This window comes from Theropithecus gelada, chromosome 16 (assembly GCF_003255815.1).
Source record: "Theropithecus gelada isolate Dixy chromosome 16, Tgel_1.0, whole genome shotgun sequence".
In the NCBI taxonomy this organism is placed as follows: Eukaryota; Metazoa; Chordata; class Mammalia; order Primates; family Cercopithecidae; genus Theropithecus; species Theropithecus gelada.
The window spans coordinates 8,559,631-8,573,870 of NC_037684.1; positions in this window are offsets into that span (position 1 = coordinate 8,559,631).

Sequence of the window (14,240 nt, forward strand, 5' to 3'; positions counted from 1 at the left end):
GAAGATTGCTCTGGAGGGTCTTCCTTTGGCAACTAAGTGCTTAGCCTGCAAGTGACACATGCCAATTCTGCTCACAAAGTGAGGAGGCAGAAGTAACACACTCAAGGGGACCAGGCAGAGAAATCCTACCATGTAGATGGGGACAGGTGGGGACAGCTGGAAATAGCTGTATAGCAGTACTAATGATGGCCACAAGGAGGAAAGAAGCAGCAGCTATGGCCCGACACAAGGGGAGTGCTATGCTCTGCAGCCAGAGCTGCTGGGGTGGATCTGCCTGCTGTAGCAAGCACACCTGGTCCCGAGAAAACTTCCCTCCCAGGGTAATGTTCCAGGGAAGACATGGACTATGGAGTCCTAGAGTTCTGAATTTGGAAGCTGGTTTTGCAACAATTCTGTGTAACCATGGATGGTTATATCCTCTTTTGAGTCTCAGTTTCCTCATCTGCAAAACAGGGTAAGTCCCCTACCAAAAAAGATGTCAAGGAGATAGCACCTATATTGTGCTAGACACCATGCCTGACACATGCTGGATGCTTTAGAAATGATGGCTATTGTTCTCCAAGGATTAAGACACCTATCCTCCACCCTGGCCCCAGCCTCTGAGCCTGGCCTTGCCCACCTCTCAGTCTATCCCACCCTGTCGGCCTCCTACTGTCATCAGGTGTCTGCAGTCCTGTCATGCCTTGCAGTGATGCTGGCACATCCCTTACCCATGGAAGGAGAGAGGGAAATGATGGCTACCTGGCAAAGGAGTGAGCCAAGGAAAACTTCAGTGGTTTATATGCATGCTCATTAATGAGGAAAACAATTATCCGCCCAAACCTAGGGACTTGATGAAGAAGAGATGTTCCAAAGTACCACAGGTACCCTCATCCTGAGAATCTGCCTCTCCCCCAAGCTATGGCTGCCTCTGGGCCCAGAATGATAGGTGGGCATCCTCAGCTCAGGTGGGTGGAGAAGAAGGGGTGGGGGTCTGCTTTCCTCAAGCCCATACTTCCTCAGCCTCCTTATCTTCTCTCTTTATTCTTTCTCCCAAGCACATGTTTACACCCCCATATCTCCAACTGCCACCCATAAGTGTGCAGCTCCCAAATTGCTCTCTGGCCCAAACTTCTCTCTCAAGCTCCCAGCTCATATTCTCCTTGCCTCTTGGGTATTTCCATGTCCAAGTCCACAGACACACCAAGTTCAGCCTGTGCAAACCTAACTCATCTTCTCTCCCAGTCCACCCCAACCTGGTCTTCCTCCCACATTCCCCGTGTAATTGCATGAACATTTAAAGACATCCTTTTGTTCAACACAACTTTAACATCCTTTCTCTAGCAGACCCTGTGCCAGGAGCTGGGGATACAAAAATGAAGGACATGGTCTCAGTCCTTGGCAAGTTCTCAGTCTAAAAGGAAAGACAGACATGGACCAAGCACTGTGAAGCAATTGCAGCGACATACGGGGGCAAAAGAGGGAGTAATCGACTTGGTAGTTGAGGCTGGAAGTGGTTAGAAAAACCTCCCAGAGAAGCCAACTTGAAAGGTAAGCATCCTGGGAACAGGTGGCAGGTGGCACTCCAGGCAAAGGGAACAGCAAGTGCAGAGCCGCTCAACATCACGGCACATTCAGAGAGCACAGCCATCTGTGGCTAAAACATCAGGTGCAGAATTGGAGGAAAGGAGTGAGTAGGGGTAACTAAGTGCAAAAGTAAGCAGGGGAAAAGTATTTCAGTGTCACTTCACTATGTCCTGAGAATAGATTCCCTCTACTAATGGGGGCACATTGACAGGACAAGTGTGTGTGTCTCATCAAGGAGTAAGGGATCTCTAGGATCCCTGGGGACTCCCTTCACCAAGTCCAGGTTCAACAAAACCTGCCAAAAATGGGAGGTCCTTTCCTTTTACCTTGCATCTTCTGTTTTCTTTTGGTTTATGCCTCCCCTTAACTTGTGCTGGCCATGACCTCTTAAGGCCCTGACTCTTCCTCATTTTTCTGTACTCTTCCATAAACTCTAGTCATTCTGGACCCTTGGGTTGCCTGGTCTTGAGTTAAGTCTACCCCAGGTCCAGCCAGCTGAAACCCAGGGAGGCCCATGGCTGCCCTTTCACTATGGAATTTGCACAGATGAGATGGATAAGGGAAACAGAGGGGTTTGAGTAGCTCAGCCACTTCCAGGTCTAGTGCTACAGCAGGTCTACAGGGCCTTAGAGGAAGCACTTGGACTTTATTCTGAGGGCAATAGGAATCCATGGATGGATTCTAAAGAGGAAAGTGATAAAGCTAGATTTTTGAATTAAACTGATGATGGGAAGATGCTTTAAGTGCTTGGCAGTGTGGGCCAGAACATTCATGGAGGAGGTAGCCCTAGCCCTTCTGCCCATAAATCAGAGGCTCTGGGGCACAAAGTGCACTAATGGGAGCTAGTCACTAAAGAAATTTTATTTCCCAGACTCATGGGAGGCAGAGCTCACTCATTCCCACTTCTTCATGTAGACAAGGAGGAAGAGTCTTGCTCAAAGTCATTGTATGAGAGTCCAAGCTGAACTTGAGCCCAATCTCTAATCCAGTGCTGCACAGCTTCTGCAGCTGAAAGCCTCCCCACCTCACAGAAGGGAAGAAGCCATTTCTAACTTCCTACAAACAATTGGGAGCCCCCACCACAGCTCCTTTATGAATGCAGCCTAAACCTGTCACCCCACTTCCTCCACATCCTATTTTTCTGGACTAACGTGCAAGGACAGAGACAGCCAAATCAGCAAGCCTCCCACTGTGAAAACTAGGTGGTAGGGAGGTAGAAATCCATGATAGGAGGCCCTAACACCCTTTCTGGTCCCTGAAAAAAAAGAAGCATTCTGAAGCCCACAATTCAAACATGCAGACAAGCACGCACATACAATACACACATAGAAGTTGCAAATTCAGCCAAAACCTTTCAGAAATACCTCCAGGCTGCACTGTCTGTCCATGTTTTAGCCAGTTCTCCCTGGAGAACTCTGGGTGGGGATCCTGAGCAGAGACCACCACACAGATCAGTTGTCCCTTAGTCCTGCTCAAAGACTTTCTTTTCCTCTCTGGGCTTTTTGCCTCTTAAATCTCCTCTCTGGCATGTACCCTGTCTCTTGGCCGCTTTCTGTCTCTATTTCTCTCTGTATCTTCCTGGATCTTAATGAGTCTTTCGTCTACGTCTTCCTAGGTCTCTCTGGGTCTCTGCCTTGGTCTGCGTGTGTCTATGTCTCTGTCACGCTGTCTTTTTCTATTTTTTTCTCTGTTTATATGACTCTTTTTCTGTGGCACCATTACAGACTAGCAGAGTAGAAGGAGCCTTTGGACTTTATCAGGCCCAAACCGGTACCTGTGAAAATGAGGACATTGGAGCCCAACAGTAGGAAGGGACTTACCCATGAGCATGCATCCAGTTTTGTACTATTATGACTAAAGCCTCTCTTGTTTTATCAAAACTAGAGTTTTCCATGCCAGTTTGTACTTGTGCCAAGTAGAAAGGGGAGGAACAGAATAAGGAAGGCAATGGAGATTCTATAGCAGCTAGGTGCAGTAGCAAGAACCTTGAACCAGTAGATAAGAACTCAGTTCTAGTAAGAGTAAGTGAACATGCTGCTTAACCTCAAGCATGGCACTTACCATCTCTGAGCCTCAGTTTCCTCTCCTGTGAAATGGAGATAACTAGAGCAATCCTGCCTGTTTCAAAGGTCTCTGATTAATTTCTTATTAGAGAAAGGATGTGGAAGTATTTTGGAATAAATTGTAAAGCATCAAGCAGGAATGGAGGGCAGGACAAGGACAATGACTGATGACTGATAATGATAATGATAATGATGGTAGTGATAGCAATGATAGTGGTGATGATGGCGATGGTGGTGGTAATGAGAATGATGATGCTGATGATGAGAGTTGTGATGATGGTGGTGACAGTTATGATGATGTTGATGTTAAGGCTGATGATGGTGGTGATGATGGTGATGGTAGTGACAACAGTTGTGATGATGGTGGTGATGTTGGTGATGACAGTAACAAGGGTGATGAGAGTTATTATGAGAGGGTGATCATAACGTTGGTGATGATGGCAATGATAATGGTGATGTTGGTAATGAGAGTTACGATGATGGTGACAATGATGATGTTTGTGATGATGGGGGTGAGAACTGTGATGATGGTGGTGATGATGGTGATGAGAGTTCAGATGATGGTAATGTTGGTGATGACGGTGGTGATAATGGTGATGTTTGTGATGGTGGTGGTGATGCTGGTAATAATGGTGACAATGGTGATGGTGGTGATGAGAGTTGAGATAAGGAAGACAATAGTGATGATAGTGATCGTGTTCACAAAAAGAAAATGTAATGCCCTGGATCCAGCCTTCTGAGAATGACATATAAGACAGTGAGCATACTTTGGAGACATCAGCACTCCTTCCACCTCATACCGAAGAACTTCTCCCCATCCCATACCAACCTAGGCCTCCAATAACACCTTCTCCTCCAAGTTACCCCAATTCCCTGATCCAAGCTCCAGACCCCTCAGTCTTCCCATCTCCTCAGCCCCTTCCTTGCAGGTGTCACTCTATGCTGAGCCCATGTGTGTCACCTCCCTCTCTGCAGCCTCAGCTGCTCTCCCCTGGCCACCTCCCCAGCCTGTTCTTTCCCTGGACTCACTCCTACACCCAAGAAAGGAGAGCACACACAGTCACCATAGCTATTTATACCTGGAACACTTTATGTTTCCCTGCCTCGGCCTCCTTCCATTCGGCACCGCCCTGCAACCAGCTTTCTAATACAGGACAGCCAGAGCTCTTGCTGCTGCCCACACCCAGTTCTTCGTTGACTTCTGCAGCAAGGCCACTATGGGATGTAAGAAGGTTGCTCATAAGGTGGAGGCAAACCCAATTCTCAGCCTCAGTTTCCCCAACATGGGAGTGATCCCTTAGGCTCTGGAGACTATGAGAACAGTTTCCTACCCTGCATAGATGCAGGGTCAGTGGCTTCCAACCTCTGATGACACCCTTCCAGTCCACAGCAGGCTGGAGACAGAGGAGTGCAGCCGTAGGATGGGCAGTGTTCTCTGTGTCATGGGGCAACTAGTGCTTCTTCCCATAGCCCTCTCTTTAGCACAGAGAAAGGATCAGGACCAGTCAGGGGATTAGAAGGGATTAAGGGCAGGAGAGAAACAGAGCTGTCAGACAGAACTGAAGGCTGAAGTTCGGAGCTCCAGTGTCCTCATCCTAGTAATGCCTCCCATCTGTTGTGCCTCCGTCTTCCTTTTGCAGAAGGCATAGCCTCTGACAGATGCAGAAGCCTACTGAGTGGCCTCAGTGCACAAGGGGACAGGGGCTGGCAGCCTCCTACTGTCCTGGCCTCCCCTGCACTGCCTCTCCCCGCCAAGGCTGCATCTTTGATAAGGACTGCTTGGGAATCAATCACTCTCAGCGGAGCCAGGCCCCAGCCCCTGACATTCCAATTAAATGTTTCACTCTGACCTTTGTTGCATCATCTCAGCTTGGAATAACGTCATCTATCTTCTGTAGACGGACAGAGCCTATGGGCCAGGCAGCAGAAACTAGCAGCCACCAGTCCCCAGAGTTGCCTCATCACCACAGGGACACATTTCAATCAAAGGGAACTGCAGCAGTAGCACTCTCAGGTAGAAAAGCCATCATCCTTCCCAGGGACAAGCGTTCATCTCTGCTGGAGGAAAGAAACAGCCTGAGTCCCCGCCAAGGGGAGCCCCGTGTTTATCCTGCTGCCCTTCCCATTAGTCGGCTGTCAGCATTCAGCTGGGAACTCTGGAGTCCCAGGTGGTGATCAGTGGGAAAAGGAAGACCAAGGACAGGGCTGATGGAACCTGGTTAGAGCTGGGAGACAGCCCCCCCCAAGAGAGTGCCCTTGCCTGATGGGGGACATCCAACCCTTCCCGGAGGCAGCCCACACACTGAGAGGGGAGAAGATGCCTCAACAGTGGAGCTTCTTCCAGACTGATGGAAAGAAGGACCCTCCCTTCTGATGAGGAAACAGTCTTTCCTGGGGAGAGCCTAGTCTGAGAGACACAGAGAAGACATGGCCCCTCCCTGGCTGCAGAGATACAGCACTTGCCTTGTGATACTCCATTTGAAGGGGAACCTTGGCCTCTGCTGCATCGTGGGTATCCCCCCTGCACTCCCCCTGATAGAGGGCCTGGGGAAGGTGAGCCCCTCAATGCAGGACTTCCTAGAGGAACATTTGTAATCTTTGACATCAAACAGGCCTGACCTGGGTTCAAATTCTAACTCTGTGTTTTCCTTCCTGTGTGTCCTTGAACCAGTGACTCAACCTCTCTGAGCCACCTCTCTTTACCAAGAGAGTGGGAACCACCTTGAGAAGGAAGTGAGGTCATGTATATGAAACACAGAACGTCTGACACACTGAGACCCTCAGTGGAAGACAGTGTACTCTGGGTGAGTCCAACTCAAAGGACAGGGAAAGGGAGCAACCCAGGTCGCACACGGTAAGAACCAAGTCAGCATCAGGGACCAGGAGTGGGGCCCCCAATCTGCCACACCCCTCTTTGAACTACCAGAAGGTGGCACAGAGGCCAGATGCCCAGGAAGCATACTGAAGACAACATGGGGAACTAGATTATAGGGGCAGGGACCAGGACTCACCCCCAAGACAACTCCAGGTTTAAAAATTAGAATCTATTATCCCAGAAGCAACAGAAGAGGTTCCTTGAACGCCCCCACCTCCAAAGAACTGCTTCTGAGCTGGCACTGTTTCCTATGGGGTTATTTTTAGTTTGTTTTCCCAGTAATGATTCTTTTGGGTGGATTTCAGGGTTGTAGCTGGGTGCTCTCTGGGAGACGGGCGCGGCATCCATACAAAAAAAAAAAAGGGTTGTTATTCATAGTAATTCAACTGGATTTGTAAAGTTATTATTAAGCATTTGTCACCACAAAAGTCACTTTGATTTGGCTTTCCTTGGAGCTGTTCTTTCTGCCCAATTTTGCTTCCTTGTCTTACAAGGGAGGCCTAGAGTATTTAAGAGGCCTACCCAGAACACACAGAAAGAAACAGAGATGACTCTTCTCAGGAAGAGAAAACAAACCCTTTGAGACTTACATCTCAGAGGAAGAACATGGTGTGGATATCAATGATAGCAAACATGCACAGAGCACTTACCATGAGCCAGTCACTGCTCCAAAGTGCTTTACAACATTACAAGGTATGTGCTATTAATACCTCCATTTTACAGATGAGGAATAGGCACAGACAGGTTAAGTAAGTTGTCCAATGTCACACAGTAGACAGCCGAGTTGGTATTTGAACTCAGGCAGCCTGGCTCTGGGACTTGGGTTCAGAACCACCCAATGACAGCTCCTGGTGACCATCTGAGAGTATCTGAGAGACAGATGGTGAGATGGAAACGAGGACAGGGCCCCCGTGAGACCAGGGTTAATTTTTGTGTTCTGTTCTGCAAGCCTAGAACGTTACTTCACTTGGCCTGGGGAGGGAAGGGGGATTTCCAAGTGACGAAAGCACTCTGCAGGTACCCCCAGAATCCCTTTGAGGACCCCCTGCTGATGGACGTTGATGCCGACACAAGAAGCCCCAGGAAGGTCAGCCTCAGACAGCATTTATAATCAGATGTGCTGTGAGCTGGTGAATTGAACACAGGCTTTAAAAACAAACAGACTTGAGATCAAATCCCAGCTCTGCCAGTTTCTAGCTACATAACCTTGAACAAGTGACTTTCCCTCTGGGAGCCTCAGCTTCCTCCTCTCTAAATGTAGATAATATTTACATACCACTCAAGATGCTAGAGAAGCTTCAAAGAGGCTTTGGATAGAAAGTACCTGAGACAGTGCAGGGCCGTGGTGTCTGAACTACTGCCTGTTTTGCCATATGTTCGTTTGTTCAGTAAATGTCTAGGAACGTTCACTCCATGTGTGCAGCTGTGTTCAATGTTATGGAAGATGTAAAGATGAACAAAATGTAATCTGTGTCCCTCTATTAATCAATTATTGCATTGCTATAAAGAAGCACCTGAGGCTGGGTAATTTATAAAGAAAAGAGGTTTAATTGGCTTCTGGTTCTGCAGGCTACACAGGAAGCATGGCACTGTGGCACTGGCATCTGTTTCTGGTGAGGGCCTCAGAAAGCTTCCAATCATGGAGGAAGGCAAAAGGGAGCGGCAGACATCACATGGTGAGAGCAGGAGCGAGAGAGAGAAGCGGGAGGTGCCACACTCTTAAACAATCAGATCTCATGTAACTCAGATCTGGCAGGAACTCACTCATGATCTCAAAGACAGCAACAAGCTATTCATGAGGAATCCGCCCCCTGTGACCCCTCCCACCAGGCCCCACCTCCAACACTGGGGATTACATTTCAACATGAGATATGAGGGGACAAACATCCAAACCACATTAGTCCCTACAGATTTTGTAAGTGAATGAGAGGAAGCCTAAACGAAGATCAGATGGACTTTAACTATGAAGCAGACAGTGATTGATTCCACCTGGGGTGGATGAAACAGACTTTACAGAAGGGCCCCAAGAAGAGATGGGGAAGGAGGAACAGGCATTCCAGCAGAGCAGAAGGGCACCGCAGCAGAGAAAGGCATGACTGATTGGGGAAGAATGGCTAAAACTGGGGAGGGTGGGCTGGAAGGTATGTGTCAAACCCTAAATGCAAATCTGGGGAATTTGGGTTTTTAGCAAGAGGAAGACGTAAGGGAGCTGAGAATTAGATCTGGGAGGTGGGGTGGAAACTTGAAGCAGGATTCCCATCTTAAAGGATCTGGAAAGAGAACTTGGGTTTTGATCTCAACTCTGAAATGAGCTCCTGTGTGAAATTAGGCAAGATACCCACTGCTGTGGGCCTCACATTCCCCCCTGTAACGCTAACAGGTTACTAGGATGGCCTCTAATGGCCCATCTGGCCATATAAGTCTATGATGTGAGGGCTTCCCCTCTTCAGAGCAGACCTGGCTTCCTCTGCAGTCCTCAGCATGCCTGGCTTCTTCTCTCACGCTCCCAGCAGGCCCAATTGGCCCTCCTGCCCAGTTCAGGAATCCTGGGCACTGCCAACCACAGGAGCCAGGCAGAGCTGGCTCAACAACTCTGGGAGGTCACGGGCAGTTGATCAGGAGGCCATGGAGAGAAGTTGGGCCCCCGGCTCTTCCTCTCCCACTTGTACCTGGCAGCCAAGTTGGCCAACAAACAAGAAGTTGAGGAGTTTGTAACCATATCAGTTTGCTGCCGTTTAGCTGCTGGGCTGTGGCAAAGAAAGTGTGCTTGCGCTCTTCGTCTCTGAATTTCTGTCTCTGGCTCCTGCTGTCTTTCTCTGGCTCGCATCAGGCAAGTGCTTTGCCCTGGAATTAAATGAAGCTGTATGGGGGTAGGGAGGAAAAGAGGGGGAGGGGACAGCAGAGCCCAGCCTGCATGGCTCAAGTCCAAATCCTCCCTTGGCTGGGTGCCCGGGGTGGTCCTAGCTTACTGTCCACGTGGGCCAGAGGGAGGAAGAGCAAGGGGACAGCTAGAGTCAAGGCTGGCCACAGGGTGGGGGTTGGAGGAACTGTGCTGCCTGAAGAGGAACTAAAGGTAGAGATTCTAGGGAAATGGGAGTAAAAAGATCTGTAAGCAGCCCATACAGAAGGTTACCCATTTTGTAGAGAGTTGAGTTGCCCAACTAATGTTGGCCATGAATGTGGGGTCGGGGTCAGGGACTGTGTACAAATGTGTGGTGTTGGGGTTAGGGACAATGCACAAACACACTGATAAAATGCTTCGTAAGCATCCCAGTGTCTTTGGCCCCAAACGTGTGAAGTTGTATGACTGAATATAGTAACCATGAGCGTGCACATCACCACAGACAGGTATCTTTGGGCACAGAGGCAATGGGCCTGCTTCCTCTCCAGCCCCTTTCCTAGTTTCGCCCCAGCTCTCAAATGCCCCAGCCATGCAGAAACACTCACTCTCTCCTGATCACAGTGTGTCCTCCCTGGATGCAGGCTTTAAAATGTTGTTTTCTGTTCTTGCAGCAGCCTCCTTCCCTCTCTTTCTTCTCCCCACTTCCCCAAACCAGCTTGTCCTTCCCTCAGTGCAGCTCAAAGTCACCTCCTTCGAGAAGCTTTCCCATATCCTGCAGCACTCATGTCCTAGGCTGAAGTAGATGCCCCTCATTCCAGCCCCAGGGCTCCTGGGCTTCCCTCCAGGGCACCCACTGCCACTAGGCATCATAATCCTATGTGTCTGCCCACTTCCCTCTCCCACACAGTGGCAAACTCCTTGAGGGCAGAGACCATCTCGTTCATCTAGCATATCTCCAAACACACAGTAGGTGATTAATAATTCACTTAGTCAGTAGCCATTAACTGAATACTCAACAGACATCAGGCAAGGGGCATATGACAAGGGTCAGTGCAAATAGTGCCTGCCTTCCTGGGTCTCCCCTTTATGGGAGGAGACAAGCAAATCAACACAATCTGAAAGCTGCTTAGATGTGGGAGATGCAGGGCCTTACAGGTGAACTGAATAGGGATGGGAGTGTGGGCAATGTCAGGGAAGGTTTCAGAGAAGAAGAAATGTCCAAGGTGAGGCTGAATGACTAGATGAGTACATAAATGCAACTGATAGAATTGGAGTCCAAGGTCTGGTTCAGTCCAGCATCCACACTGCATCAGGGACAAATCCCTGAAATAATTACCCAAGGAGCCTCATTCTCTCGAGGAAAGAAAAGATGGGTTTCCAAGTCCAAGACAGGGCTGAGCCAGGCAGTGAAAGTTTGGGAATGGGCACACTGTGGGGCAGGGAGCCAGGCATATCCTTACATGGGGTTATATTCCTGTCTGTGCCAGTAACTGGATGTGTGGACTTGGGCCTGTCACTAGCTCTCTCTGGGCCTTGGGTTTCTTAATTACAAAAATAGCAAGGGGGTGGATTCTGAGCAATAATCTTAATGAGAATATGACCCCATCGCAGGGGGGATTTACTGTGTAGCGATGACTAGGCACTCAAGGTGCGGAGAGAAACTAAACAGAAGGAAATGTGGTCAGAACTTGAACTCTGCCTGATTCCAAAATCTCTGTTTGTTCCTTTTTTCCATGAGGACATATAACCATTTTGCAATGTGTCTGCGAACTTCATAAAGAAGACCCCTGAGCTGAAATGTGAAGATAGGCAGGATTTTAATTGGTGGAGAAGAGCACAAAGGAAGCTGGGTAGAGCAGGAACAAAGGTGGGGAGGGAAGAATGAGGCTGGCATGAAGAGGAGCATTCCTCATGATGGTGGTGGCAGGGAGTTCGGCTTGGCCTGGCTGGAGCAGAGGAGTCACGTTGGGGAATGGCAGGAGATGCAGATGCCTCTGTCCTGCAGGATTTGGTAGGGGTGGGAAGTGGTGGGAAGAATCAGGGCTCTGAGGTCCCAGCCCAAACCCTACCACTCAGGGTGAGGCTGACATGGCAGGTGGAGGAACTCCAGCCTCAGCAAGTAAAAGGGCATAGTAAGAGTTGGGACTGCCAAGAGAAGCATCAGGGGCGTGGGCTGTGGGCTCCCAGGCTCTGGAAGATCACGGAAGTGAGGTGCCAGGCAGGGTCCTTAGGGAACACAGACCCAAGACCCATTTATCGGGACTGGGTAAAATCAAAGACCCAGTTACTGAAGTCAGTGAATATGGATAAATAATCTAGTCAGTTTATTTTGTTGAGCACATATACCAGGCACCATTCTGGGCACTGGGGATACATTGGTGAATGGTTCATATAGAATCTTGGCCCTTGGGGAGCTTACATTCTGTCGGAAGAGACAGATACACAGGCATATTATAAAGTAAAATACCAACTGCTATGAATCCAATTAAAGTGGCGTAAAAAAATAAAGCAATGGAGGTAGAACAATAGTTGCATTATTTTGTATCAACTCATTGTATACCTCAGAAGGTATCTCCAAGGAGGTAGCAGTTGGACAAAAACCTGAATTAAGTAAAGGAGCAAGGGGTTAGGGGAAAAGCATTCCAGGTGGAGGGAAAAACAGGTACAAAGGCCCTGAGGCAGGAATGTGCTTGATACATGACTGCAGGGTGGCCTTTGTGGCTCCAGTGTAAGAAAATAGAAGGGGGAAATGGGGAAGAAATGAGTTTGGAAAAGCAGCTAGGGGTCAAATCACATAGGCCTGTAAACCTTATTGAGCAGTTTGGTTTCAATAATAGCAATGGTTAACCTACACAGAGCATGCAGTGGTGCTCAGTACAGTCAGGTAATCAGTATACATTTACTAGTATTTTTAAAGTGCCTGCTTGGGGGAGTTGGTATGATTATTTCCATTCAACAGATGAAGAAACTGAGACTCAGAGAGGTGTGGTGGTTTAAAAGAAGAAGGCTGTAGAATGAGTGATGGGGCCAGAATGTTAGGGTGTCCCTATGTTCCATTTTGCCCTAAATGGTCCACTTAAGACTGCTGCTCCAAAGTAATTTTAGCCCATTTATGCCCAGTGTTCCATTATTGGAATGCTAAGCATGTGGGAATTATTTATATCCTACTGCTCCAGGTCATTGCCAAAATCCAATTGCAAAACTTCAAAAAATTGCAACCTCAGGCATAAATGGGTTAACAGAACCCCTTTTTACTCTCAAATATATCTTCTACCTCCAAAATTCATATGCTGAAGTTCCAACCCCAAGTAACTCAGAATGCAACCATCTTTGGAGGTAAGGTCTTTAAAAGAGGTGAGTAAGTTAATTTTCATGGAGCCTGAATCCAATATGACTAGTGTCCTTACAACAAGAGGAAGATAAACCATGATTCATGAACACAGAAAAATGACCATATGTGAAAACACAGCAAGAAGGTGTCCATCTTCTAGCCAAGGAAAGAGTCCTAAGGGGAAACCAACCCTGCCAGCACTATGATCTTGGACTCCAGCCTCCAGAATGGTGAGAAAAAAAAACTTCTGTCGTTTAAGCCACTCAGTCTGTGGTATTTTGTTACAGCAGCATGAGCAAACTGATACAGTTGCCTTGCCTTCTAGGACTGGAACCCAGGTCTCTGCTTGGCAAAACCATGTGCTGGCCATCATGCCACGCTGCCCTTCACTGCTGACATTCTCCTGCCCTTCACTGCTGACATTCGCTATTGGTCCTGGAATCTGAGCTGGGAGCTCAGCCTACAGGGGAAGGCAAAGCAGCCCAGCTGCATGGTGAAGGCTGGACAATTGCTACAATAGCCATGTGTATGCATAACTGTGTACTAAATGGGGTGAAAGTCCAACAGCATATAGGTGTGAATCTGGGTACTGGGGAAGGGGAACAAGAGGGTGAGCTGCTCAGAACAGTACTGCAGAAAGCACACTACCTTCTCATCAGAGGTGCCTGTGCTCTCAGGGCCCCTGTGCTGGCCTCCTTCACACACTGCCCTCCCCGTGTTGAATGGCCTATTTATGCCTGGTACCCCACTGCCCATAAACATGTCCACCCAGAAATGATAGCTTTGTCATATATGAAATCCTGGGCCCTCGCATATCACAGTGAAAATGGCTAAATGGGTTACGTACCTGAGCTTTGGAATCACATAGATGTGGTTTTGAGTTGTGATTCTGCTACTTTCTAGCTCTATGACCCTAGGCAAGAAACTTACCTTCACTGAGCCTCAGTTTTCTCATCTGGAAAATGGTAATAATAACAGTATCTACTTAACAGGGTTGTAGTGAGGACTCAGATAATGCATGCAAAATGCCTGGCACAGTGACTGGCACATAAAAAGCACATACTCATTAAGATTAGCCATTAATATTTCTAGGTTCTCTATATAGATTGTGAAAGCTCTTGAACTTCTGCCATCTGGGCCTTATCTGTCTTGTTCAACCTATGCATTCCAGTACAGAAGCATTCCATAATGCTTCACACACAATTAGAGCTCAATAAAAATTTCACAGGATTTCATAAAATGACTGAATTAACAGGCCTCCATTTTTGCAGCTGTAAAATGAGAGGGCTAGCTTAGGAAATCTCGGAACTCCCTTGAGCTGAGACAGAGTAGGATTCCAGGGTGATCCCAGGAACGTGTCTTCATGATGCTCCACATTGGCTCGTCTGATTGTCTCCTGATGGTAGGCATTCTGAAAAACAGAGGCATGCTGAAGGACAAATGTCACCTGGCCCATCATGAGGGCAGGTCAGGCATGGGAGGAAGTGGGTGTCAGTTTATATATGGGTCCTTGACAAGCATCCATGCAGGGCACTGGGGCCTGGGACAGAACCCCACTTGCTG